The 26,829-nt window shown below is 42.1% G+C and overlaps 1 protein-coding gene across 6 annotated transcripts in view; it reads left to right on the forward strand.

Moving 5' to 3' along the window:
* Positions 1-753: 753 nt before the first annotated feature.
* Positions 754-26,829, forward strand: part of rasgrp3 (RAS guanyl releasing protein 3 (calcium and DAG-regulated)) — a 98,472-nt gene continuing 72,396 nt past the window's right edge. For 4 of the 6 annotated variants that reach the window (XR_007956024.1, XM_052012420.1, XM_052012419.1 and 1 more), the window contains exon 1: positions 754-934. The gene's annotated coding sequence lies outside the window, so the exon portion shown is untranslated. Of the gene's footprint in view, positions 935-5,506; positions 5,530-22,669; positions 22,762-26,829 lie in introns of those variants that run through there. The other 2 variants (XM_052012422.1, XM_052012421.1) reach the window with 2 other exon arrangements.

Here is a 26,829-nt window from a genome sequence, read left to right on the forward strand (position 1 = left end):
AGGAAGCGGGAGCATCTGAGCGAAACCCACGCGGTCACAGGGAGAACGTACAAACTCCACACCAACAGCATCGGAGGTCAGGATTGAACCTGGATCACTGGAGTTGTGAGATAGTTGTACTACCTGTATCAGCCATTGTGAAGCTTTAGTATTATCTATCAGAGAGACATAGAGGGCCAGTCACTGAATATAGTCAGGACTAGATCAATAGATTTCTGGTCGTTCAGGGAATTTAAGAACACAAGGATCGGGCTGGAAAATGGTGAAGGAATGTGATCTCAGAAGGAGGCAAGGTGAGGGAGTGCACCTGCTTCTATTGATTGTTTTCTGATATCAGACTAAGCTTTTTAAAACTCATTTTAAGGATTTAGTATAAGTAATTAACACAACTGACTTTAGTATATTTCAAACAAGACCAATGAAATATGAAATGATGCTGAGGAGATTTATTTATCTCACAGAAAAAGCTTTGATTTTGCATTTAACATATCCCTGTCCCGTTGAAAATGCTAAAGCTCTGTTCTGTTTTCTTCTGAGACGTTTCCTGCCTTTGCTATGTAACCCAGGCAAAATGTAAAGAAAAAAAATGTGTGGCTGTCCTATTTATAGCCAGAGAAAGGAAAAAGGCTGTGAATTCAGCAGGAAGGACTAAGTTAGGAAAGAATAGGAGGAAGTGTGACTGCCACTAAGCCAAGCAATCTGGAGCCAATACAGCTCACAATTGGAAACGGTATACAGAACCCTCTGCAGAGTTGTGGGATGTGGGCCACCCTACAGATCGATCTCTTACCAAACAGGACAGAGGCTTTATGGTGAACTGGGGCTTCAGTCTGGCCTACAATCACAGGAGGTGGGTCCACGCTCTAACTTGTGCTGTGAAAAGTTGGACTGCATCTTTGGAAATAAGTATCACCAGCAAACAAAGAGGAACAGAGTAAGTCTGAGCTGTATTGTGATCTGTTCTGGGGATATGTTGAAAAGCAAAGGCGGAGAGGTGCGCAGAGTGAGTGAGGGTCTCTTACTATTTATCACATTGAGAAGTGTTCAAACTACAAGTCTGCCCTCAGGTATAACTGAGGGCAACACATACACACACACACACACACAGATTTATACAATCACACACACACACACACACACATGCATACACACATGTATACAAACATGCACACACACCCACACATACATGCACCCACACAAACATGGTGAGGTGAAGGCAATTATTGTCAGATTATAGAGCATCCTTTGATTTTGTTACGTCTCTTGGACTTACTTGTGGAGGCAGGAGCTGATGGACTTCCAGCACAGGGAAAATGTTAGTCTGATATATTTGAATAACGTAGTTGGTAAAATGTGGTGTGGATGGGGACATTGTTTTGTTCTCCAATTCTCTCTGGTCAAGAGAATGTGAAGTGTACAATTTGTCCACTTGAATTATGTAATTTTTCCCAACTAGATGTGCAATCTTCACGGTGTAAAGTTGCACACTCAAGCGTGGCAGTATGAGGCTACGGAGGAGCCATAACCTTTGATTCTCACTGGCACCATTAGCTGGTGGTAGTGAGCTGGATATGAAATGCTGCGCTTCCCACAGCAGGGCAACACTTCAAGCGTACATCCTTGGCTGTAAAGAGCCCTAGAATGTCCCAAAGCTGTGAAGGGCTTCATTTAAATTCAAGTTCCTCTTTACGTTTTACCTACCAATCCATCCACATCCCCTTGCCTGAGATAACATCACACCAAAACAATGGATTATACACTGACTGTGCAGGCAAGATAGTACAGCTGTTAGTGCTGATGCCTCACAGCTCCTGGGACCTGGGTTCGATCCCGACCTCGGGTGCTGTCTTGTGTGGAGTTTACATGTTGTCCCTGTGACTGTGTGGGTTTCCACCAGGCACTCCAGTTTCCTCCCAGCTCTTAGAGACATGCCAGTAGGTTAGTTAGCTTCTGTGAATGATCTTTTAGTGTAGGTAAGTGGCAAGAAGAAGCAAGGTGTACCTGAGAGACAGTAAGTTGTAGGCAGAATAGGAGGGGAAATGAGAGTGATGGGATAGCTGTGCTGAGAGTTGGCATTGGATGCGAGGGCTCAAGTGGCCTCCCTCTGTGCTGTAGTAAGGTCTGGTTTGCAGGGGTAAGAAAGTGATTTTGAAAGAACATCATTACTAAAGAGAAATTTCCGCTGATCTACTTATTAGGGAGTCTGTGTGAGCCAAGAATAATTTCCCAGGTTACAGAGATAGGCCTGTGGCCAAAGTAACCCCAAAACCCACATCATGTCTGTGCAGGGAGATGATCTTCTCATTGTTTCTACTTCCATACAGCTCACACACAGGATGTCCTGATGTGCATCTACTCCCTCAGTTATGGAGAGGGGCTCCTTCTGAGTCCTCTTATCGCAAATAATGGGGTGGTGTCAGGGGAAAACTAACACTTTAATCAGGGGGAGTGTACAGTAAGATCAACTCAAGATAATTAATTGTTGCTTCTGCTCACTCAACACAATGATCAGCATCGTAGCTGCACACTTTACACAACTTCAGTCTAGGGGAGTGAATGGTTGTTACAAACTCTATTTGTAAAACTTTTGAGGGAGGAATTCATTTTTAACTCATAGACACTAAATGCAAATGAGATTGTTGTCTGCAGGTTGCAAACATGCTGATCTGATTGAAACTGAATGTAGAAGAAGTGATTACAGTCAGCAGCTGATACTCTCCCACATGTTTAGTGCCAGTGGCATGGATCATATTCCTCCCTGGGGCTCCTTATTTTGGAGTTTGAGGATCACTTTAAATGCTAAATTGAAAGCAATGGCTGATTTGTTGAGGGATCAGTTTTGGAATGTAACAGTCAACTTAGTTACACAACAACAACACCCTGGATTTCCATAGCACCCTTCACGCACTAAAATGACATTAAACACATCACAGGAACAGCGTCAAAGAACAAATTCACAATAAGCCATGGAAGGGGATAATGATAAAGCATGATTAAAGATTTGGTTGCTAAGGGAGATGATAAAGAAGGGAAGAGAGGAGAAGAGGTAGAGAGGAAAGGAAGGTTTAAGGAGGGAATTCCAGGGTTGGGATTTGGGAAGCTGGAAGTGTCAATTGCCAACAGAAGAGTAATATCAATTGGGGATGCTCAGGAAACCAGGATTAAAGCTGAGAAGTGGAGAAGCAATTTGGAAACAAAGATGAGAATTTTAAAACTGAGTTGTTACTTAACCAATAGCCCGTGTTGGTCAGTGAACACAGGTGAAGAAGGATATGATAGCACATTGGTGGAGGAGTTTTAGATTCTTTGGAGGGTGGGATGTGGTAGGTCAGCTGGGGTGAATTAGAATGGTAAAGGTCAGTGGTGATAGGGCATGGGTGAGGGTTTCAAGAGCACCTGAGCTGAGGCTGAAGCAGAGTCAGGGATGTTATGGGGTGGAAATAGGCAGGTCTTTGTGATATTGAAGATAGCTTCATCTCAGCATCAAACATGATACCAAGGCACTTCAGCCTCAGAGAATCAGCAAGGGAAGGAATGGGTGGAGGCTAAGGACAAACTGAAGGCAATGGCTTTGGTTTTCCCCATTTTAAGTTGGAAGAAATTCTGTCTCATCCAGAATTATATCTGACGGATTGCAGGGAGTAGGTGGAATGATAAATGTGGTGTTGGGGCAGGGAAGGTGTCATGAGTGAAATGGAAACTTATGAGGTGTCTTTTGATAAGGTTGTTGAAGGTATATGAGTAAACACCATTGTGGCACTCTGGGGTGCAGGAGTGGGGAGGGAAACCATTGAAGGTGATCCTTTAGACATGACTGGAACAGGACGGGAGTTGTCTCATATATCGGCAATGGTGGGGGGATGTTGTCGGAGAATGGTGCCGCCAGCCGTGTCAAGCACTGCATGGATGTAGATATTCATGCCTCCAGTTTCACATCCTGATTGACAGCCTGAGCATCCATGTCAGCAGGGACAATAAAGGGGAAGCCATTATCTACATGGTAAAGGATTCCAGAGCTCTGAGAGGCAGAGGACTCTGGGCATCCTGTGCAAGATTTGTGAAAGGCTAGTATGTAGGTACAGCATATAATCAGGAAAGCTAAGAGAATGTGACTGCTTCATGTAGAAGAAATGAATACTAAAGTAGGGAGGTTGTAATATCAGGCATTGGGGAGACCAGGTCTGGAGAACTGTGTACAGTATCAATCTCCCTATTTAAGGAAGGATATTGACATGTTGGAAGCAGTGTAGAGAAGGTTTCTAGACTGATACCTTAAATGTGCAGTTGTTATATGAGGAAAGGTTGGATGTGCTAGACTTGTATCAAATGGACTTTAGAAGGGCGAAAGATGACTTGATTGGAAGATCCTGATAAGTCTTGACAGTGAGGGTGTGGAGAGGATGTTTCCACTTGTGGGAGAATCTGGAACATATTTAAAAAATATGGTATTGACCATTTATGACAGAACATAGAACATTACAGCACAGTACAGGCCCTTCCGCCCACAGTGTTGTGCTGACATTTTATCCTGCTCTAAGATCTATCTAACCCTTCCCTCCCACATAGCCCTCCATTTCTCTATCATTCATGTGGCTATCTAAGAGTCTCTTAAATGTCCCTAATGTATCTGCCCCCACAACCTCTGCTGGCAGTGCGTTCCATGCACCCAGCATCTCTGTGTAAAATACTTACCTCTGACATCCCCCTTATACCTTCCTCCAATCACCTTAAAATGATGCCCCCTTGTGTTTGCCATTTTCGCCCTGGGAAAAAAGTCTCTGACTGTCCACTCGATCTATGCCTCTTATCATCTTGTACACCTCTATCAAGTCACCTCTCATCCTCCTTCTCTCCAAAGAGAGAAGCCCTAGCTCACTCAGCCTGTCCTTGTAAGACGTGCGCTCCAATCCAGGCAGCATCCTGGTAAATCTCCTCTGCACAGAGAAGAGATACACAGAGATGAGATACATTTTATTCTGTCAAATGGTTATGTCTTTGAAGGTCTCTACCTCAAACAGTGATGGAAACAGAGTCTTTGAATATTTTTAAGGATGAGGTAGATAGAAACTTGATGAGCGAGGGGGTGAAAGGTTATTCTGGGTGGATGGGATTGTTGAGTTGAGATTACAGTCAGATCAGCCATGATCTTATTAAAAGGTGGAGCAAGCTTGAGGGGCTGAGTGGCTTACTCCTGCTCCTAAATTTAATGTGTATCCTCAATAAATGCAAAATAAAATCTTTAATTAAAGTGCTTAGGATGAAGAGTAATCTCAGGAGATCATGTTCCTGGTGCAAAGACGAACAATGAAGCTGGAAGGTTCCTAGGGATTGTCAATGAAAGGACTTTGGAACTCAGTGTTGACTAATTTCCTAACACTGTAATATCAGAACAAGTAACAAAGATAGTTATCCAGGATGTGTATATCCCTTCCAATTCTTTACTATAATCATAATGGGAAAACTACATTCTGAAGAGCTAAACCAAGCAGCAAAGAATATCGTAAATTTAAACTGCCAAGCAGGCAGATGGTATGTTGGCTCTGTTTATTGGGTTACATGTATGAGGCTGGGCTCATCCATCAGATGATCAGATGTTAGCGCTGCTTGCAGGTTAAGTTAATGTTCTGTCAGGATGAGGAATTCTGTGTCTTCTTTTAAATAACACAATAGAAAATGGATCATACAGATGGAGTTAATCTTCTGATGTAATGCACAGATGTTGTGGATGAAGTTGATTGGTTTTGCAGTTCAGCCGAACCCCGCGTTAAAGATGTTTGGGTTACGGAAATTTTCCCTTACTGAATCTACAAATTCCTACCCAAAAATATGAGATATGGAATAAAATCGCTCGCATGGAAGTTTTGTGAAAAATGTAAATAAATCAACACAAAATTATTCTTTTTCAACTTGTTTCTTGACGCATGCGCAGATGATGCGGCTTCGCATTATGGAAATTCACGTTACGGCCTGTCCTCTTGGAGTGCAACTTCTCCGTAATGCTGGGGTTGCCTGTAGTGTGCTCTTCCTGAACCTCTCAGCTTGTATGTACTTCGTTCAGGCTTCCTGAAGGCTGTTTTGCATTTAGAGATTGATTTGTGGCTCATCATGTGGCTAACGTGGAAAGTTTGAGTTATTAATTTTTCCTTTCCTGCTTAAGTCTCATCTTATTCCGTGAATCTCATGCAATAGAAAACTGGATTCCACAGAGTTTGGGTTTGGGGTTTCTAGACTGTACACGAGTGTAAGCACTGGGTATTTAGTGTTGCTTGAAAAAAACAACAAGATACTGAAGTTCCTTGTTCTGGAGCATCTTGTTTTTCATCTAGAACTCCAGCATCGGCAGTTCTTTGTTTCTTTAATGTTGCTTGTTTAGAGTTGAACATTGTATGTTGGATGCTTCATGGAGTATTTGATATAGATTATTGAGTGTTGGTGTCTTTGTATTGGGGATTTAATTCTGCTTATGGAGTGTAGGGTTCTGCTTGTTGATCACTGAGTATTAGGTTTTCTTCACTGGGTGTTAAAGGCTGGTCGAATAAGATCATAGGAAAGACCCAAGGCTAAAGACTGCCCAATACTGCTCACCTACACCGGATTCTTCACTGAAAATGTAGATTTTGAAGTCCTTGTCCTTCCAGCTATAGCCTTGTTCTCCTTGGTGCCTGTGGCCTTTGTCAGCTTCATATGTTATCCTTAATCTTCCATTCCTTTCCTTTCATTTGGTTATTTATGCATTGCTACTTTCCTTCACAACAATATTAGTGGTACGGAATTCAGCTATCTTCAACCTCTTGCAGTTTGCAGCTTCACTCTGCTCACCTTGTGGAAAAATTTTTTGTAAATGCATCAGCTGATCAAGTTCACCTTCTTTGAAGCTGTTCCCCTGTACTTCATGCATTTAATATCGTCCTTTGATTTGCCTGCCAAGTGTTTGGAAATGCTTATTGTGATTATTACTTCAGTACCTAGCATTGGCATTCAGATATTGGCCAAATGTTTGTCACAGTGTCTGTCTCCTACACTATATGCTGGTGAGCTTGGAGGAAGTGTCAGAAAATGGTTATTCTGTAAACTGGATATTTTTGTTGCTGTATTGATTACCCAAATTGCTGTTTTAGGTATTTGACACAGGTTCAATATTTACAGCTTGCTGGCTATAGAATGCTTGCTGCTGCTTGCTAGATGTTTGATGTTTGGATATTTGGCGTTAGTGACAAATTACATGCTGCATTGGATGTTCAAGACAGGTTATCGGACCTTTGTTGGGTATATAATACCACATGCTGGAGGTTGCAAATGATATATTCATACTGTCTTAATGTGTTGTCCATCATTAGATGGGCATTAGATATTTGAAATCAAAAGAGAAACACTCAGCAGGTCAGGCAGCATCTGTGGAGAGAGGAACAAGGGTAACGTTTCAGGTCATCCACCCTTCATCCTAAGCATCTCCAGCATCTGGAGGATTTGCTTTTTAATTGAGCATTTGATTCTGCTCATTGTTTGTTGGCTGCTATTTGCTCAGTATATAATACATGTTTCCTTCCTCTCAGCCAAAGGACTTCATACATCACTGAAGCTCTGTAATTTTCCTATTGTCTGGCATTAAAAATTGTTCTTGTATTGGGGAGCAAGGAAACAGGAAAATTAAATAGATATTTTGTGTCTGTATTCATACAGGAAGACATAAGAAAACTTCCCAAACTTGTGGAGAACAACAGGTCTAGAATGAATGAGGAGCTGAAATAATTAGCATCAGTAAGAAACTAGCACTGGAAAAATGAATGGGACTGAGGTCTTTAAATCCCCAGGACCAGTGGAAGTGCACCCCTAGATTTTGAAAGTAAAGGTTATAGAGATAATTGATATACTGACTGTCATCTGCAAAAAATTCACAGAATTTAGAACCAATCCCATAGATTAGGTAGTAGCAAATGTAACCTCACAATTTAAGAAAACTGAGAACTATAGATCAGTGAACTTAACATCAGTAGCAGGCAAAATGTTAGAATCAATTGTTAAGGAAGTGATAACAAGAAACTGAGGAAATAATAACAGGACTCTGAGATTATTTCTAGAAGGGTCCTGGGGAATGTTGCAGAACAGAGGGATCTTGGAGTACAAGTACATGGTTCCCTGAAAGTGGAGTCACGGGTAGACAGGGCAGTGAAGAAGGCTTTTGGCATCCTGGCCTTCATCAGTCAGGGCATTGAGTATAAAAGTTGGGAGGTCATGGTGTGGCTGTACAGGGTGCTGGTGAGACTGCACTTGGAGTATTTTGCTCAGTTTTGGTCACCCTGCTATAGAAAAGATGTTATTAAACTGCAAAAAGTGCAGAAAAGATTTACAAGGATGTTGCCGGGACTTGAGGGACTGAGTTATAGAGAGAGGTTGGACAGGCTAGGAATTTATTCCTTGGAGGGTAGGAGACTGAGAGGTGATGTTATAGAGTTTATAAAATCATGAGGAGCATAGAGGGCTAAATGCACTTCATCTTTTTCCCAGGGTTAAGGCATCAAGAACTAGAGGGCATAAGTTTAAGGTGAGAGGGGAAAGACTTAAGAGGAACTTTTTGGGGCAACTTTTTTACACAGGGTGGTATGTATGTGGAATGAGCTGCCAGAGGAAGTGGTTGAGGCAGGTACAATAACATATTTTAAAAGACACTTGGACAGGTACATGGATTGGAAAGGTTGAGAAGATTGAGCTAAATGCTGGCAACTGGGACTAGCTTGAATGGGGCATCTTGGTTGATCTGTTTCTGTGCTGTATAACTCTATGACTCTGTGACTGCGCAAAGTCAACATGGACTTATGGAAGTGAAATTATGCTTCATTAATACGTTCAACTTTTTTCAAGGTTGTAACTTGCAGAATATATAAGGATAGCCCAGTAGATGTGATGAGATTCTTGTTGGGGCATCAGCTCTTCACAATACATATCAGTGATTTAGACCAAGTATAATATATCCAAACTTGTTGATAGAAAGATGTTGATAATGTGGGCTGTGAGAAGCTTCAGGGGGATGTAGACCGATGAAGTAAATAGGTGTGGACATGGCACATGGATTAGAACTTGGAAAATGTGAGGTCATTCACTTTGGCAGAAAAAAGTTGAAAAACAGATTTTTTTAAACAATGAGAAACTGGAAACTCGTTGGTGTTTAGAAGGACCTTGGGTCCTTGTACATGAAACACTGAATGTTAGCAACCAATTAGCAAGGCAAATGCTATTTTGGCCTATTTTACAGGAGCACAGGCAATATATTAAAATTATATAGGGCCCTGGTGAGATGACAGCGGTGTTAATGCATACAGGTCCAATCTCCTGACCTAGGCAAGGATATATTTGCAATAAAAGAATACCATGCAAGTTCAGCACCTTGATTCCTAAGATGAGAGATAAAACAGACTGGCCTATTCTGTGGCATTTGGAAGGATGGAAGGAGATCCCACTAAATCATACAAAATTTGTCCTATCCTTGGAGTGGATGTGGAGGTGTTTCGCCTGGCTGGGGTATTTAGAAGCAGGGATCAACATTCTCAAAATAAAGGGTTGGCCATTCGGGACAAAGATGAGAAGAAATTTCTAACCCTGAGAGGGTTGTATATCTTTGAAATTATCTGTCCATGAGGGCTATGTGTGTGGATAGTTGGTGATGTGTGAGTATGTGTGTGCTTGTTTGTGTGTGTGTGTGTGTGTGTGTGTGTGTGTGTGTGTGTGTGTGTGTGTGGGTGGGGGGGGGTGGTGGGTGGTGGTTTTTTGAGTGTGTCTGTTTCTATGTAAGTCCACTCAGCCAAGCCTGATCTCCAATTGCCTTAGATCTCCTTGCCATTGGACAAGGCCTCACTCTGTCAAGACCATGTGATCACAGTGTGCAATGGCTAGCCCATTTTGAAAGAAATCATTTACGGGGCATCTACCACTGTTTGCTGTAATGGAAACAAGTTATCCGTAGCCCTGTGGGACTGCGTTAGAGAGAAAGAGAGAGTCAGGTTGAACTGAATGGTCAAAGCAGTGTTATGGATGCAGAAACCTAGTATTATTAAGGGGCAACACTTGTATCTCTGGAGATTGTGCCTTCTAGCGAGACTTTAGTGCAGAAGTCTATGCTGACACTTCAAGAGGGTACAGAAGGAATGCTGCAATACTAGAGGATTTTTATTTTGGATAAAACATTAAACTAATGCCACTATTTCAGTGGAATTATCCTGGTGCTTAGCCACTAATTATTCCTCAAAATTCATTAAAGGTTGTTCATTACCACATTACTTTTTGTGGGAGCTTGCTGTGCACAAATTCAATGCAACTTTCTCTTCACTGACTGCATTTAAAAAGTACTTCATTGACTGTAACGCACTTTAGAATGAAGTAAAAGGCACTGCAGAAATGCAAGCCAGCCTTCTTTTTATTGTCCTTACTGAGTATCTCTGCCTACTGGCTTTGTGGTTGCCAATGTAACTTTCGCCATTTAGCAGCCATGAAGGAAAAATAATTTTTAGTTTGTAAGTTTAGTGTATTCTTAGAATAAGGAATGAAAACAGTTTGCTAAATATTACTTGTGACGGGTATTACCACATGAGCTGAAAAATGGAGCCTGTACCATAAACAACAATTACAAGAAATGAACCTGTGATTAAAATGGCGTATTCCACAAAGCATCTTCTTAAAGGTCCTTGTGCTATTTCAGCTGGAGAGAGAATTGGTGATCTGGCATAGGAGGAGTTACCACAATTCACCATCCTCTGCAGCTTAATTTATCACATAATTTCATTGAAAACAGTTCTTGAAATTAATTCAGAGAAATACTCCAGAGATCAGCTAAAACCTGGACCCCAGCTGTCAACATATTCCATAGCCATGATAAAAAAAATAATACTTACAGTTCGCGTGCTGAAATGTCACAGGATGTATTAATTTTGAACACGAGTGAATGTTGGTGAGTAGTTAATCTGCAGCAGGGGTGTGCCAAACAATGGGATTAAACAGTGGCTCATTTTCGGTGGTTTTGATCTTAGGTTGTTTGTAACGCAGGACACTGCATATAAAGTAAAAGAGTAAATTACTTACCTGAAGGAAGTTATTTCTTAACCATGACTTTCCATTGTATTTTATTTTACTAAGTATTTTGTGTTTCAAATTGGACCTCATGATGTCGGGAATTGGTAGGCAAAGTGCGCGTTCTTCACACATTCAACTCTTCTGATCTCTTCACCCAGTCAGCCTCAAAACCACATTTATTGGGCTGGTTGTTTCTGTAGGGCACTAGTCATGGATCACTGTGATCACACTCACCTCTGCAAGTTTGAGTTCAAATCCAAAACCTTGGGCGGATCATAAGGAACAGAAAATGGAGTAGACCATTCAATAAATCAATAAAATCGTGACTGATCTTTCACCTCGGTGCCATTTCCAGAGGGTGGTAGTGGAGGGTTGTTTTTCAGATTGAAGGACGGTGACCAGCAGTGTGCCACAGGGATCGCTGCTGGGTTCCCCTGTTGTTTGTCATATGTACTAATGATTTGGATGAGAATGTAGCTGGCATGATTAGTAAGTCTACAGATGATATTAAAATTGGTGGCTTAGTGGACATTGAAGAAGTTTGTCTACGGGTACAACAGGATCTAGATCAACTGGGAAAGTGGGCAAAGGAGTGGGAGATGGCATTTAACTCAGACAAGTGTGAAGTAATGCATTTTGGGAAGTTAAACCAGGGCAGGACATGCACAATGAATATCAGGGCCCTGGGGAGTGTTGTAGAACAGAGAGTGGTCCAAGCACATTGTTTCCTGAAGGTGGTAACACAGATAGATAAGGTGGTGTACAAGAGTTGGGATGTCATGTTACAGCTGTACAAGACATTGGTGAGATGGTACATAGAATATTGTGTGCAGTTCTGGTTGCCATACTATAGGAAGGATGTGATTAAGCTGGAGAGAACGCAGAAAAGATTCACAATGATATTGCCGGGACGGGAGGGTTTGAATTATAAGGACAGACAGGATAGGCTGGGACTGTTTGCCTTGGAATGGAGTAGGATAAGGGGTGACCTTATAGAAATTTATAAAATCATGAGGGACATAGATGAGGTGGATGGTCACGGTCTTTTTTCCTAGGGTAGGGAAGCCGAAAACTAGAAGGCGTAGATTTGAGGTGAGAAGGGAAAGATTTAAAGAGGCAGGTTTTCAACACACAGGGCCAGAGGAAGTGACAGTGGCGGGTATATTCATTTAAAAGATATTTGGACTGGTACATAGGTAGGAAAGGTTCAGAGGGATATGGGCCAAATTCATGTAAATGGGACTAGCTCAGGAAGATACTTTGGTCTGCATGGTCGAGTTGGGTTGAAGGGTCTTTTTCTGGGCTGAATGACTCTATGACACATTGTCAGCTCACCTTATTTCATCCAAAAACTTGGATTATTACACTTGATCTCCTCACGCAAATCACTGATATAAGTCCCCAACAGCATATTACCCAGATCCCAGTCCCCATCGATATATTACCCTCAATCCAATGTGATCTATTTTAGTCTAATAACATGTCATACAAGAGGTTACTAAAGTTCAAATACACCCCATTCACTGCTTCTCCTTATCTATTCTGCTAATTACTCCAAAAACACAACCAATTTTGTCAAGCATGATTTCACTTTCATACATCTATGTTGTCTCCGCTGACTCTAAATTCCTCTTTGCCACTTTCTTAATAACTGATTGCAGAATTTTCCCCACTGCTCATGTAAAGCTAATTGGTCTGTGATTGCCCATTTTCTCTCTCTTCCCTTTCTTAAATTGTGGCATTATATTTGCTACCTTTGAAATCATTGGTAATCATTTTGGAATCTATGAAATTTTGGAAGATGGCAACCAGTGGACCCGTTATCTCTGTGGTCTCCTCCTTCAAAACCTATGGATGAGGTCATCAGCTCCTGGGGATTTATGGACTTTCCACCACCTCAATTAATATGATTGTATTATATAATATAATATAATTAATATGATATTTTAACTATTGCTAATTTCTTTGGGTTTTTCGTTCTCTCTAGCTCTGTAGTTCTCTGTTTCTGGGTGGTGTTCTCTGCCGTTTACCAATACACAATATCATTTCTCAAGTCTGTAAGGTACTCACATTGACTTCACCTAATCTTTTGCTTTTTAACTTACCGAAATAAACTTTTATTGTTCTTCTGTTTTTCACTTGATAATTCTTATTTTTTACTTTGCCTTCCTAGCAACGTTTTGTCCTCCTTTGCTGAAATCTGAAATTTTCTCAGTCCTCAGACCTACTGCTCTTTTTGCAATATTATAAGTATATTGTTTAGATCTCATACTGTCTTTAACTTCTTAGGCATATCTGGACCATTTTACCTGCTTTTTTTTGTCTTCAAGTGATATATATTTGCTGTAAAGTACGTAGTATTTCTTTAAATGTTTGCCAATGCTCAGCAAGTCAGGCAGCACCTGTGGAAAGAAACACAGTGTTAATATTTCAGGTCAAAGATCCTTTGTTAGGCATTTCTTTGCAGAGGATTTTACCTCAATTACGGTTTATTAGGGTTCTTCCAAGGAGTTTTTTTTTAAAAGTATGCCAGAGGGTCAAGGCTTCAGGCAGCTGAGAAGCATTTGGAAGGTATGCCACAGCTAAGTGTTTGCAATAAGAAGAGATTAACATGGCACAGCATCAGTCAAAGGTCGCACCATTACAATAATGTCAAAAGATGCATTTCACTGCGTGCTTCAATGTACATGTGACTAATAAAGATATCTTCTAATGTAACATCAGGTATTCCAATTCATCCAACTATAACCAGGCTGTTTACTGTTTAGGATGGAGATAAACTACTTAATCTCTTTGGTACCTTAAAGGTGGAGAGGAAGGCATGGTGAGAATTCCAGAGCTCCACACCTGAAAGAATGGCTATCCATAGTAGAGTGATTAAAATATGGGGCACACAGGAGGCTATAAATGGAGCAGTGCAGAGACACCAGGGTGGGGAGGAGGGTTTGTAAGGATTGAGAAGGTTCCAGAGGTGGGGATGGTGATGCCATGAAAGGATCTGCTGAATTTTTAAATTGTGGAGTTGCCTGAGGAAGAGCCAGAGCAATGGTGACATACTTGAGATAAGTTCAAATGGGAATTATAGGCAATGCTGTTGCCAGGATCAGCACAATCAAACAGAAACAAAGCACTCTTGAGTGCAAAGAACTTCCATGGAATGTTTGCGTAAACTGGGACTCTATTCTTTGCAAAACCAAATGCTAGATGGCCCCCTCATAATGAAACGATGAAGCCAATCGATAGGAAGAATGTGAATCTGAAAAAAATTACCTATGTATATGTGGGTGAGTCCAAATTGAAGGCTAATAATAATTTGGCCACTAACAGATTAAACGATCAGAGGAATTTCTTTTCTCTGAGTGAGAAAGGCAGACAGTATTGGTGCACAAGTCTTGATTCATGAAGAAGAAAATTGAGGGATATGGAGGTGAGGGTAGGAGAGCCAGTCAGATTGGAAGGAGGTTCGGCTGACATGTAAAACAGATGAATCAAGTGGCCTATCGTTGTGTTGCCCCTTCAATGTAGTGCAAACCAATTTCCATGTTGCTTTTGGCAAACGGCCCTGAATATATTGGAAGACCATTCAGTTTCATGTGAGGTAGTGGCTCTAATTATTTCCTGCTGTCTGAAATGTCAACTTTTAGAAATGATAAATAATGGGCTGGATTTTGCCAAGATGTGCTGCTTGGTGCCCTCTTAATAACATGCATTTTTTTTGGGATATGGGGGGAAGCAGGAACATCTCTCTTTGCTTTCATTCTTCCATCTTTACTTCTCTCCTAGTGTTTTCCTTTCCTTCTCCCCTCCCTCTCTTCCTTCCTCCCTTCTACCCTGTGTACCTTCTGCATTCCACATAGCCTCCTTACCTTAATCATGATTTGTTTATAAGAGAGACATGCATTTATATAGCACCTTTCCTGACCTCAGGACATCTCAATGCACTTTACAGCCATTGGGAGGGTGGAAAATGCTGTAAAGCAGCCAATTTGTGTACAGCAAGCTCCCACACATAAGAATACATTGATCACCGCAATGTTGAGTGGGAGTCATATTTGGCCAGAGTACAAGGGATAATTCACTCTTACAAAACAGTGTCTTGAAACGTTGTACATCCAGCTGAGATATCAGACAGGACCACTGTTTACCTCTTCATGCAAAAGACTGATTCCAGCCTGTTGAAACCTTGGGTCTCCATTTTAGATGCTTGATAATTCCTACATTTCTTTATGGTCACTAGTAACTTTCAATTCAATAGTGGGAGAGAAAGAAGAACAGAAGTATGCTTGTGCATCACTGAACAGTTGGTGCTTGGTGGTGTCTGTGTGTGACTGTGGCGCAGCTGCACATTTTTGCTCTGTGTACGTCTCTGGCCCATACTGTGCTCAGAGGTGGAATGTGACAGAGCCAGCTGCTGCAAGACCAGCAGACTCATGATTCATTGATATTTGAAGAGAAATTACCCTTTTATTATTAGATACTGAAGCAACATATTGCCAGAGAGGCTGTCCTTTCCCAAGTGCCATGTGTTTTCTTCTGTAAGGCAGCTGGTTATAACTTCTAATGTCCTCAAGAGAATATTTGTAGTTTTATATCACTGAAGTTCTAATTTCTTCTTGTAGCATGCAAGGTATTTTATTTTCTCCTAATATTATAACAAATGCAATGTCAAATATCATTTAAACATAGATTATTATCCTGTAATTTTGTCCATTGGTCACTGCTGTCTTGTGAGCCATACAACACAGCCCTTCAGCCCACTCTGCCCATGCTGACCATCAAACACCCATCTATACTGATTTCATTTACCAGCGCTTATGCTTCTAATTCCCCCAAATACTGCCTCCTTGCCCACATCGAGCTGTGTCAACATTTCTCATCGATGGAAAATAACACCAAGACCTAATTGTACAAGTAATGAATGGCCAGGAGATCAAATACTGACAAGAACCTTTAAAAACCTGAGAATCAGTGTTTTGATCCAAAGCTAATTTGGAATATCAGAAACATCTATAGTTTATCCCCAGATCTCCCATCTCCACTGCAACAACTTGCTTTGCTCTAATGTCTAGAATGGGCCAAGACACTTCACAAAAACATTGTAAAGCAAAATTATATGCCATATAAAATAAGCTCTTGCAGTTATATTGCAGTTTTCACATCTCTTCCAGGATGGCCTAAAGAAATGGAAAGCCATTTGAAGTACTTTTGCAGCACAGTCACAGTTGTAATTGAGGATTTGTGTGCAGAAAAATCCCCTCAGTAGCAATGTGATAAAAGCCAAGTAAATTGTTTTAGAAGTGTTGAGGGAAAGATAAATGTTGGCCAGGACTCTGAGGTTAATTTCTCTGCCCTTCCTCAAAATAGTGTTAGAGTGGACAAGGTCTTGGTTTAACAACTCACCAAAAGGCAGCCTCTGTAATAGTGCTTCACTCCACAAGTGTTTCATTACCTGAATGTTTGTGCTCAAACCTTTGGAGTGGGACCTGACTCAGTAATGAGAGTGCTTCCTATCAGGACACAGATAACTTAATAAAATCAGTGGGGGGCGGGGGGGGGGGGGGGGAGGAGGTTTCAAGGAGTGTTCCACATAGGAAGAGGTGGAAAGTCTGAGAAGCTCGGGGAGAGAACTGCAGCATTCAGCATCTTGCCTTTAGAGCCTGGCCATCATTGGTAGGTCGATGAAATTCAGGGATACGTGGAAGGGCAGAGGAAAAGGAGCAGAGAGAGGTTGAAGATTACAGAGACAATGAGGGGTAGAACACGTAATGATTTGCAAACAAAAATAAGAATTTGAAGATCCCAGTTGTCGGGCTAGATTCAGCACAGGCTGATGGAGAATGGGAACAGTTCAAATAAAGGTACACCAGGGGAGTTTTGGAGGAGTTGAAATTTTCAGAGTCTCAGAATCCAGCAGAGCAATGGAATAGTCAGGTCCTGAGGTGACAAAGTCACGAATGAGGATTTCAGCTGTGGAGTTTTTTGCCATTGTTGTACTGAGGCCTGATGCTGTCTAAACTAGCAAGGATACATTCAATAGGATAAAGTGTAAGATTTTTTCTCTCCTGATGTAATGATTCAGAGTGGTTTGGGGAGATGAAAATGGATAACAAGAGCAATAAACAACTGTTGGAGGAACTCAGGGGGTCAGGCAGTATCTATGGAGGTGAAGGGATAGTCAGCATTTCAGATCAAGACCCTGCAACAGGACTGAAGTGTAGAGATGAAACAGGTAGTATAAGGAGGTGAGAGGGAGGGGTGAGGCAGGGGCTGGCAGGCAATAGGTGGAACCAGGTGAGGAGGGACGTGCTGGAGCCACATGTGGGGAGGGGGTGGAGTAGAGTCGGGAGACAGTGGCTGGTGGGTGATTGGTAGAGACGGATAAGGAGAGAAAAAAGGAAGGAGGCAGATGGAGCTAGGTGGAGGTAGAGACGGAGGCTGGAAGGTGGTAAGTGGAAACGCAAGAGTCTGAAAGTGGATGATGGTTGTATGATAACATTATTCCTTACTGGGTTTGAAGAGGAAATAAGACTTTTTCAACAGGAACACACAAAGCTGGAGGAACTCGATGGGTCAGGTAGCATCTGTAGATGGAAATGGACAGTCGGTGTTTCAGGTTGAGACCTTTCACCTGGACTGTTGAAGTTGCTCCTGCACCTAATTCTTGTGTTGGGGTTCCTATTTCACAACAGTCACAGCACACCAGCTCATTGTCACATTCCTGCCTATGTTTCCTTTTTTATTACAGTGATTACACTACAGTAGAACAGTTGTTTTGTGCTTTGGGATGACCTGGGGTTATGAACAGCACTATATAAACACAAGTGCATTTTTTTATATAATGGCTGTCATTCTGATCACTTGTAAGTTACAAGTCCACATACAAGTGAGACACAGTGAGATCCTTGTCGCACCCTAAGGTAGTGTAATACTGCCGAAGTTTGGCTGGATTCTGGTATGCCTTCACAGGGTGATTAGAGTTTCCATTATGTTGAGACATTTTGACTGAAGGAATTTATTAATTTTAGATTCACAAATGTGTTTAATATGAGATATTGAGCAGTATTGAAGATTTATGCTGAGAAGTCTGAAGGACTCTTGGGGAAAAATAGGATGAAGGCAGCTGACAGACACAAATAATGAGCCTGGAATTCAGGGAAATTAGAAGAGGATATGTATGAAATGCATTTAGATTGGAAATGGGAGAGAGAAAACTACACAAAGTTAAATGGTCATTGGGCAGGCACGGTAGTGTAGCGGTTAGCGTAACGCAATCACAGCACCAGTGACCCAGGTTCAATTCCGGCCGCTGCCTGTAAGGAGTTTGTAAATTCTCCCTGTGTCTGCATGGGTTTCCTCCGGGTGCTCCTGTTTTCTTCCACATTCCAAAGATATACGGGTTAGGAAGTTGTGGGCATTCTATGTTGGCACCAGAAGCATGGCAACACTTGCCAGCTGCCCCCAGAACACTCTATGCAAAGATGCATTTCACTGTGTGTTTTGATGTACATGTGACTAAAAAAGATATCTTATCTTATCTTTAAAGGACATTCTGTGGGGAAATCCTGCATGAGAAAACTTAATGTTACAGTCTATCAGTTGATAGTCAACATTTGCCAGTTTTGTTAGAATTTCACCAACTGTACTTTTTTTCTGTCTTATGATAAGTTTAGCATATCCCACTCACCCACTGGAAATCTGACCACAGTGCTTTCTTCAAGCAGGTCAATATTATTAGGATTGCTGGATTGGTGAATTTATCCTTGTATTGCTCACCAGTAAGCGAGTAAAGATATCCTGTCTTGATCTGAAAACAGTAACTGATTGCTATTAACGTCCTGTCTCCTGTTCATTAGGCTCCAGATGTACATTGCACAAGGAGTTGTATTTCAAAGCTGCTATTGGGTTTACTCAAATCATTCAAGGTCAGACCTAAGGCTGTTTACTAACTTTCAGACAAGTGCAGGGTGTATAAGGGTTAGGGTTGTGGAAATACATGTTGCCTCAAATATAGCTCCATCTGTTCTTGCAAACTAACCATAAACCACTGATTTACACACATGGCCTCGCACTCTTGTGCTCAACCAAATCTTATTAAGTTCTTAAGTCGTTGCAAGGCCCTGAGATGAATGGGTTCCTCCTGCCTTGTAGGTAAGATTATAGCAAATGCTGAAAATGCTTCAAAACACAGAAAGAATTGTTTCTGTTAAGACTCACAGGATTTCCTCGAGAAGAAAGCAGTGAAAGGTGTCGCCACTGGTCACCGAGAACTTGCACAGCAGCTAATCCAGGTGTTTACTGAGTTTGGGATGTTTAACAGATGTCAACACTTCAGTTGTTATAAGTAATCTGGAACTGGAAATATTTGCAACATCTCACAGTTTGCCATCCACTCTAGCTGCCTACGTTTCAACGTCCTGGTGCCCTCTGGATGGAATACATCTTTCTTTCTCTCCACCTCCTAAGGCCTCCTGTGCAGTCTGAAAACCACAGTGCGCACTCCTGTGGTGAGCCATTCACAGTCAAAGTCGAGTTTATTGCCACATGCACAGGTGCAATGAAAAACTTACTTGCAGCAGCATCGCAGACACATAGCGTCATATAAGCAGCATTCACAAGAAAAACATAAATTAAACATAAATTATACAGAATTTTTATAAAAAAAACACGATTAGAACAACAAAAAACAAAGTCCATTTAAGTGCAAAGTGATCAAAGTGGTCATACTGTTGCTAAACTGTAGTTTCCACTGTCTTTAACTATTGTTGGCTAAATTTAACTGGTGTAATGTGCTCAAAGTACATTCACAGAAATGCACATGGTTTCTGTCCCTCCGATTTAACCTTCTATAATTCCATAACTACCCTCTGGTGAGGACTCCAGAACTAGGAGACAAAAGCTTATACTTAAACTAGAGTATTAAACAGCAAAATCAGGGATCATTGTCTGGAATTCTTTTCACTAGGTATTAAGCCTATTGAGATTTACTAGGCTGAGATGAATAGATTTGTGGGCATCAAGAGAATCCAAGGCGTATGGATTGGTCAACGAGGCTCAAGGGGCCAGATGCCTATTTCTGCCTCTGTTTATCACCTAGCTGACCCGTTTTCTAAAGCCCAAAACTGATTCTGTTTTTATCTATGCCCAGATGCATTAGGAATATAGGAAAAGGAGTAGGTCACTCATTTCCTCCAGCCTCTTCCACCATTTCATTAGGCCAGCTGGGTGAAAGCATTTATTGACTGGGATCATGGCTGAACAATGTCCAAGTGGTTGGATTATGGTAAATTAATTGTAGAAAGAAATATCATCTCAAAGGCAAGAGGGTAGCTTGGTGAAACATCATACAGCTCTGTGGAGGGTTGATGTATAGATGTGTATTTTTTTTATTGTGTGGAGGCCAAGGGAATAGGGCCTGCTGTTGTAGGGCCACTTTGTGTTGAAAAGACAACATAAACAGATAACCAGCAAAATAGTGATACTGTTTCATTGATAAAGGGGACTTACACAGTTCTGTGGTTCTGGGAAGCATGAGTATTAGGAATGATCGAATTTTCTAAATGGAATCCAGCTTTACTTCAGTAAACAACTGCTGAAGCCTTCTGCTCCTCGTCATCTCCTCCCATTGCTTTAAGTCAGAGGTGGCACAACTGACTGAGCAGAAAATCCTGCCATCAGTCCTGTGATCTGCCTCGTCAGATACTGTGAACCAGTCCAACTGTCTGTGGAGCTATCAGGGAAAGCATTGCTCCCAGCAAAGCACCAGAAAAAGAGAGGAAAAAAACTATGATGTAAAAATGATAAAAGTGTGAGCAAAGTAAAATACAGTATTTTTTTAGGACAGGTGATAGATTATGTAGTACCTGGCTGAGTGAGTACCTATTTACATTTGATTTTAGTTCTTTGTGTTAATAAAGGCAAAATGGCTATTTGACAAGTAATTATGTGCATGGGTATATGTGTGTATGTGATTGTGTGTGTTTCTATGTGAATTTGAGTGTGTGTGTGTGTGCATCTGCATTTCTATCTGAATTAGTGTGCAAATTTGAGTGTGTGGGTAGGTGTGTGTACATATTTCTCTGTACACGTTTATGGTGTATGTATAACTTTTAATGTGTATGTGCTTATCAGTATGTTGTGTGCATATGAAGTTACATGTGTCCAGTGCATGCATGAACTTGTTTGTGTCAGGTTTATGTGTGTATACTTGTATCTGTCATTAGTATTCATAGTTATGCACTGTATATTTGTGTGTGTGTGAGTGCATGTATGTGTGGGCATGAGCTTGTGTATGATATGAACTTGTGTAATGGTGTGTTTGCATGTGCATTTGTATGCATATTTGTTTGCTTTTAAGTACGTGTTTGTGTGTGAGCGCACATGAGTGTATGCCCATGTATTTGTGTGTTACAGCAAATTGAATACTTTGAGTCTGTGCACTGGGCGCACACAGAAGCTCTACATAAACAATGGAAGGAGTGCACCACCTCACAAACTACTGCCTGTCAGGCACATGCCCCATCTGTGGAAGAGTCTATGGTTCCTGCACTGGCCTCATCAGTCACCTCAGAAGCCACAGGACCAGAGTGGAAGCATGTCATCCTTAACCCCAAGGGACTGTTTAAGAAGAGAAGAAGAATGTGTCTGTGAACTTGTGTATGATTTTGTGTTTGTGTGTGTATGCATTTTTGTATATTTGTGTGCGTGGTGTGTGTATGCACATTTGTATATTGTGGTGTGTGTGTTTGTAGTGTGTGTATACATGTGAGCATGTCTGTGTGCAGAGGGGCTTGGTAATGAAATGTAATGACATTTAGTCTTGTGATGTTAAAACAACACACGAATTGCTGTGAAACGTATTTACTATTTGTAGTTTATTGCTTCATGTGTTCTAAGATTGTGGAGTTGGATAAATGCAGCACTGGTTATAATTAGCATAACACATAACAAGTTCCCCACTATAATAGGAGTTCTTTAATTGGCCTTTGCATAATATACCTCTCATTAAAGGAACAACTTTACTTTTATACTTACGTGTATACATCTTTTAGTGTGGTTTTAGGCAGAATAATTGTGTGTGTGTGTGTGTGTGTGTGTGTGTGTGTGTGTGTGTGTGTGTGTGTGTGTGTGTGTGTGTGTGTGTGTGTTGGAGTGGGGGAGGGAGGAAGAAGATTGGTGAGGGGCAGTGGACGATGTGGGGAAATAAACCTGTTGTTCAGACTGCAGGCACGTCTGATATTTTTTAAGTGTGTAAGTATATAAATAACTCTGGTGTCTGACTCTTATTTGCATGCAGCTGAAAGATTAATCATTTACAAATCGCTAAGAAGCTCTTTGTTCTTTGAGAGAGCGGCACTACTGTGGGAGGAATGTTAGTTGTTAGAACACACACTGTTTTCTCTCCCCCTGCCCCTTTTCTGTGTATCTCTTTAATCTGTTTTGCTCATGGGATGTTAGTGAGTCTGAGCCAGCCTGTGTCTTTCTCCTTCAAACTATTTCAAGCATAAATGAAGTCTTCTTTTACTCATCCTGCTTACATAATTGACATGCCTAGATCATGACATCACATGATGCAGCAGCTTAGCAACGACCATAAGGAGTTTAAGGTCTATGGGTTTCTGCATATCCATATAACTGACTGAGTTAGGAATATGTTTCAGCATGGGGCAGTAGAGTGGAAAATGAAGCAGTTCCTTGCACCAGGTAAGTGTTTGTTTCTGAGGTAACATCATTTCCTTATGATCACTCTCAATGTGCCGGTTTAGGAGTATCTGAGTAAAAATTAGTAATTGTTTAGAGCTTGTTAAAGATTTATAGGTCAGTATTAAATAAATAATCTTATGTTTACAGCATTAGAGTTGGCTCTGCTGGTGGGACCCATGCCTCTGAGTCAGACATCTGTGGGTTCAAGTCTGAGTTCAGGCATTTGAACACAACTTCAACACTGCAATGGACTTTTATGTTGCACTGTCGGAGGGGCTGTCTTTCACTCTCCACCATGGCATTAAGGGTGTGCTTTGTTGTCCTTCAGATGAGATTGAAATTTAATGTTCTGTCTGTTGGTGGTAAAAGATGTCAGGGCTCACTTTCAACAAAAAAAGGGGGTTTTGGTCTCCCTAGAGTCCTGTCCAGTATTTATACCTCAGTCAGAATTACTTGATCATTGCTGTTTCTGGGAGCTTTCTGTGACTCCCATGTCTTCTAGATTACCACCATGATCACACACAAGAAATATCTTCTTGGTTTGAAAGGCACTATGTAACAAGACTTCAAAATTTTGTTCTTTAAGGCTCTGGGGTCAGATAATACATAAAAACTGAACCTGTTGCATGTGGGGTTGATGGTACAGACCAGAGCTGGGCTGACAAGTGGCAGATGGAGTTCAATCCGGAGAAGTGTGAGGTGGTACACTTTGGAAGGACAAACTCCAGGGCAGAGTACTGGGTAAATGGCAAGGTACTTGGCAGTGTGGAGGAGCAGAGGGATCTGGGGGTTCATATTCACAGTTCATTGAAAGTTGCCTCACAGGTGGAAAGAGCAGTTAAGAAGGCCAATGGGATGTTGGCTTTCATAAATCGCGGGATTGAGTTTAAGAGCCGCGAGGTGATGATGCAGCTTTACAAAACTCTAGTTAGGCCACACTTAGAGTACTGTGTTCAGTTCTGGTCGCCTCATTATAGGAAGGATGTGGAGGCGTTGGAGAGGGTGTAGAGGAGATTTACCAAGATGCTGCCTGGATTAGAGAGTATTGAATTTGAGGAGAGGCTTAAGGTGCTAGGGCTTTATTCACTGGAAAGGAGGAGGATGAGAGGAGACATGATCGAGGTATATAAAATACTGAGAGGAATAGATAGAGTAGACAGTCAGCGCCTCCTTCCCAGGGCACCAATGCTCAAGACGAGAGGCCATGGCTTTAAGGTTATGGGTGGGAGGTTCAGGGGAGATGTCAGGGGGAGGTTTTTCACCCAGAGAGTGGTTGGTGCATGGAATGCACTGCCTGGGGTGGTGGTGGAGGCAGATACATTGAACAGGTTCAAGAGCTTGTTGGATAGGCATATGGAGGAGTGTGGGATGGGGGGATATGCAGGAGGAAGGGGTTAGGTAGTGTGAGGGTGGTTTGATGGATGGCACAACATGGTGGGCCGAAGGGCCTGTTTGTGCCGTATGGTTCTATGTTCTATGGTAAAATCATTGCAAGCAGCTGAGCTCATCTTATCCTAAAGAGGACAAGAGCTAGCTGTCAAATGTACAATTATCTTCTGGAGCACTGCACGGTGGTGGGATACATGGTGTTCCAGGGAAAGCATTTTTAAGGTGTAATCCACAAAACCCCTTGGGATTAGTCCTTTGCTTGGAGTGATTGAGAGACCCATTCTCTCTAAATTCTAAATTCTAAACCCATTTCTGAAGGAGAGTAGTTGGCAGGTTTCTTACATCACCCTGGAAAATGGCCAGAGGCAGTCTTAAAAGAACATTCTACTCAATCAGATGTCATGTCTTGTGACAACATGAAAGTTTCGAAACAAAACCAGCAGATTCAACATTGTATTTAAGAGGTCTGGGGCATAAACTTATCTGTCCCATCCCTACATACCTCCAGTGTCTCCTTTATGCTCCCTGCTTTCTCTCTCTTTTCTCCCTCTCTCCTTTTCTCTCTTTTTCTCTCTGTCTCTCTCTGTCTCTCTCTTTCTCATCCTCCTCTGGTCCCCCTATTTTTGTCCCCTTTCCCATAGCCCCCTCCCTCCTGGTTCCATCAACCTACTACCCATCAGCTAACCCCCTCCCCCATCTGGTCCTGGTTCCATCCTGCCTTCATCTCTCCCCTAACGGTTCCCATTATCACCTTCCTTGGTAGCCTTTGTGTTCCTGCTCGTCACCATCCCAGCCATCTCCACTTTCACTTTCCCCTGCCCCAGCTGGCTCCATCTGCCTCTTTTCTTTTGTCTGCCTCCATCTGTCATCCACTTGCTTCTGTCTCCTGGCTCCTCCCCTACCTGGCTCAATCTTCCTGTCATCCTACCTCCTCCCACCCCACAACTCCTTCCCAGGTCCACCAATCACTTCTGGCCCCTGTCTCACCACTCTCCTCTCCTTTCTATATTGGCTGTCTCCCCTTCCACCCTTTGTCTTGATGCAGGGTTTTGACCCGAATCATTGACAGTTTCTTCCTCCCCACAGATGCTGCTCGACCAGCTGAGTTCCTCCAGCAGATTGTTTGTTGCTCTGGATTACAGCATCTGCAGTCTCCTGTTTCTCCATCCCTACATCTCCTTGATGAACTTCCCCCTGCCCTACCCATTCCCCTGCTGCACAGGCCTTTTGTAATTGATCCTTTTTATCTGCATTGAACACATGACTGCTCTGGTGATGCCCAATTACCTTTGGTACAGGGATGGAAGTGGCTTGGGGAGGGATGGTGGAACACAGGCTGACTGCTGGGGCTGGGGTTGCACTATGAGCAATAGGGCCAGGGAAGGAAGCACTGATGACAAATGGAATCCATTCACTGCTGGCCAAACCATGGTATCATTGTTTTAATTTTGTAGAACAAATGTGCAGGAACACAAGGTCATCGAGTACCTGAGTCACTCCAGGCTCAAAAAATGTTTTGTTTAAAAGGAACATTCCCTCAGTTAATAAGGAAACAGTGAGTTATTGCTCAGTAATACAGAAACTGGAAGGCTGATTTGCACAATTAAACTGCTGGAAGTTCTCAGTGGGTTGGTCAGCATCAGTGGTGGGAGAAACAGAGTTAACATCTCAGGTCAGTGACTGTTTCTCTCTCCACCAAAGTTGCCTGACTTGCTGGCCAACTCCAGTATTCCCTGCTTTTATTTAAATTCATTCTCATTGATGGACAACTTGCAATGGTTTTTTTTCTCTCCAACCCCATTCCTTCCCAAAAACAATAAACTCTTTAAAGGTAAAAGAGACTGCAGATACTGGAATCTGAAACAAAAAGCAGAAATGCCATTGCAGAAACTCCTGAAATGTGCTCCTGCTGGAAACAAGGCTCCCACCTCTGCCGTAGTTGATGAAGCCCTTGCATGTAATTGTCCAATTTCCCGCATGTTTGCTCTCATTCCCCTCTCTCCATACAGAACAGAGATAGCATTCCCTGGGTCCTTGCATTTCATCCCACCAGCCTCCTCATCCAACATTTCACCCTTTGCCATTTCCGTCATCTCCAAAGTGATGCCCCACGAGCCAAATCTTCCCCTCCCCCCTTTCTTTTTTCCTCAGGGACCACTCTCCATGACCATCTCTCCCTACTTGTCTCTCCTCATCCTCCAGCATTTTATTTGGATAGTCCTCTATTTGGAGAGACAGAGTCTGATTAGGAGGAGTCAGCATGGCTTTGTGCGTGGAAAGTCGTGCTTGACGAATCTTTTAGAGTTTTTATGAAGAGGTAACCAAAAAGGTAGATGAGGGTAGGGCAGTGGATGTTGTCTATTTGGACTTTAGCAAGGCCTTCGACAAGGTCCCACATGGTAGGCTGGTCTGGAAGGTGAGGTCCATGGAATCTGGGGAGAGCTAGTTAGGTGGATTCAAAATTGGTCGGAGGTAGGAAGCAGAGGGTGGTGGTCAAAGGTTGTTTCTTGGAATGGACGCCAGTGACTAGTGGTGTGCCGGAGGAGTCAGTGTTGGGACCCTTGTTATTCATTATTTATATAAATGATTTGGCTGCAAATGCACAAGGCTTGATCAGTAAGTTTGTGGGTGACATGAAATTAGGAGGTGTTGTTAATAATGAAGAAGGTTATATTAGAT

This window comes from Pristis pectinata, chromosome 3 (assembly GCF_009764475.1).
Source record: "Pristis pectinata isolate sPriPec2 chromosome 3, sPriPec2.1.pri, whole genome shotgun sequence".
Taxonomy (NCBI): domain Eukaryota; kingdom Metazoa; phylum Chordata; class Chondrichthyes; order Rhinopristiformes; family Pristidae; genus Pristis; species Pristis pectinata.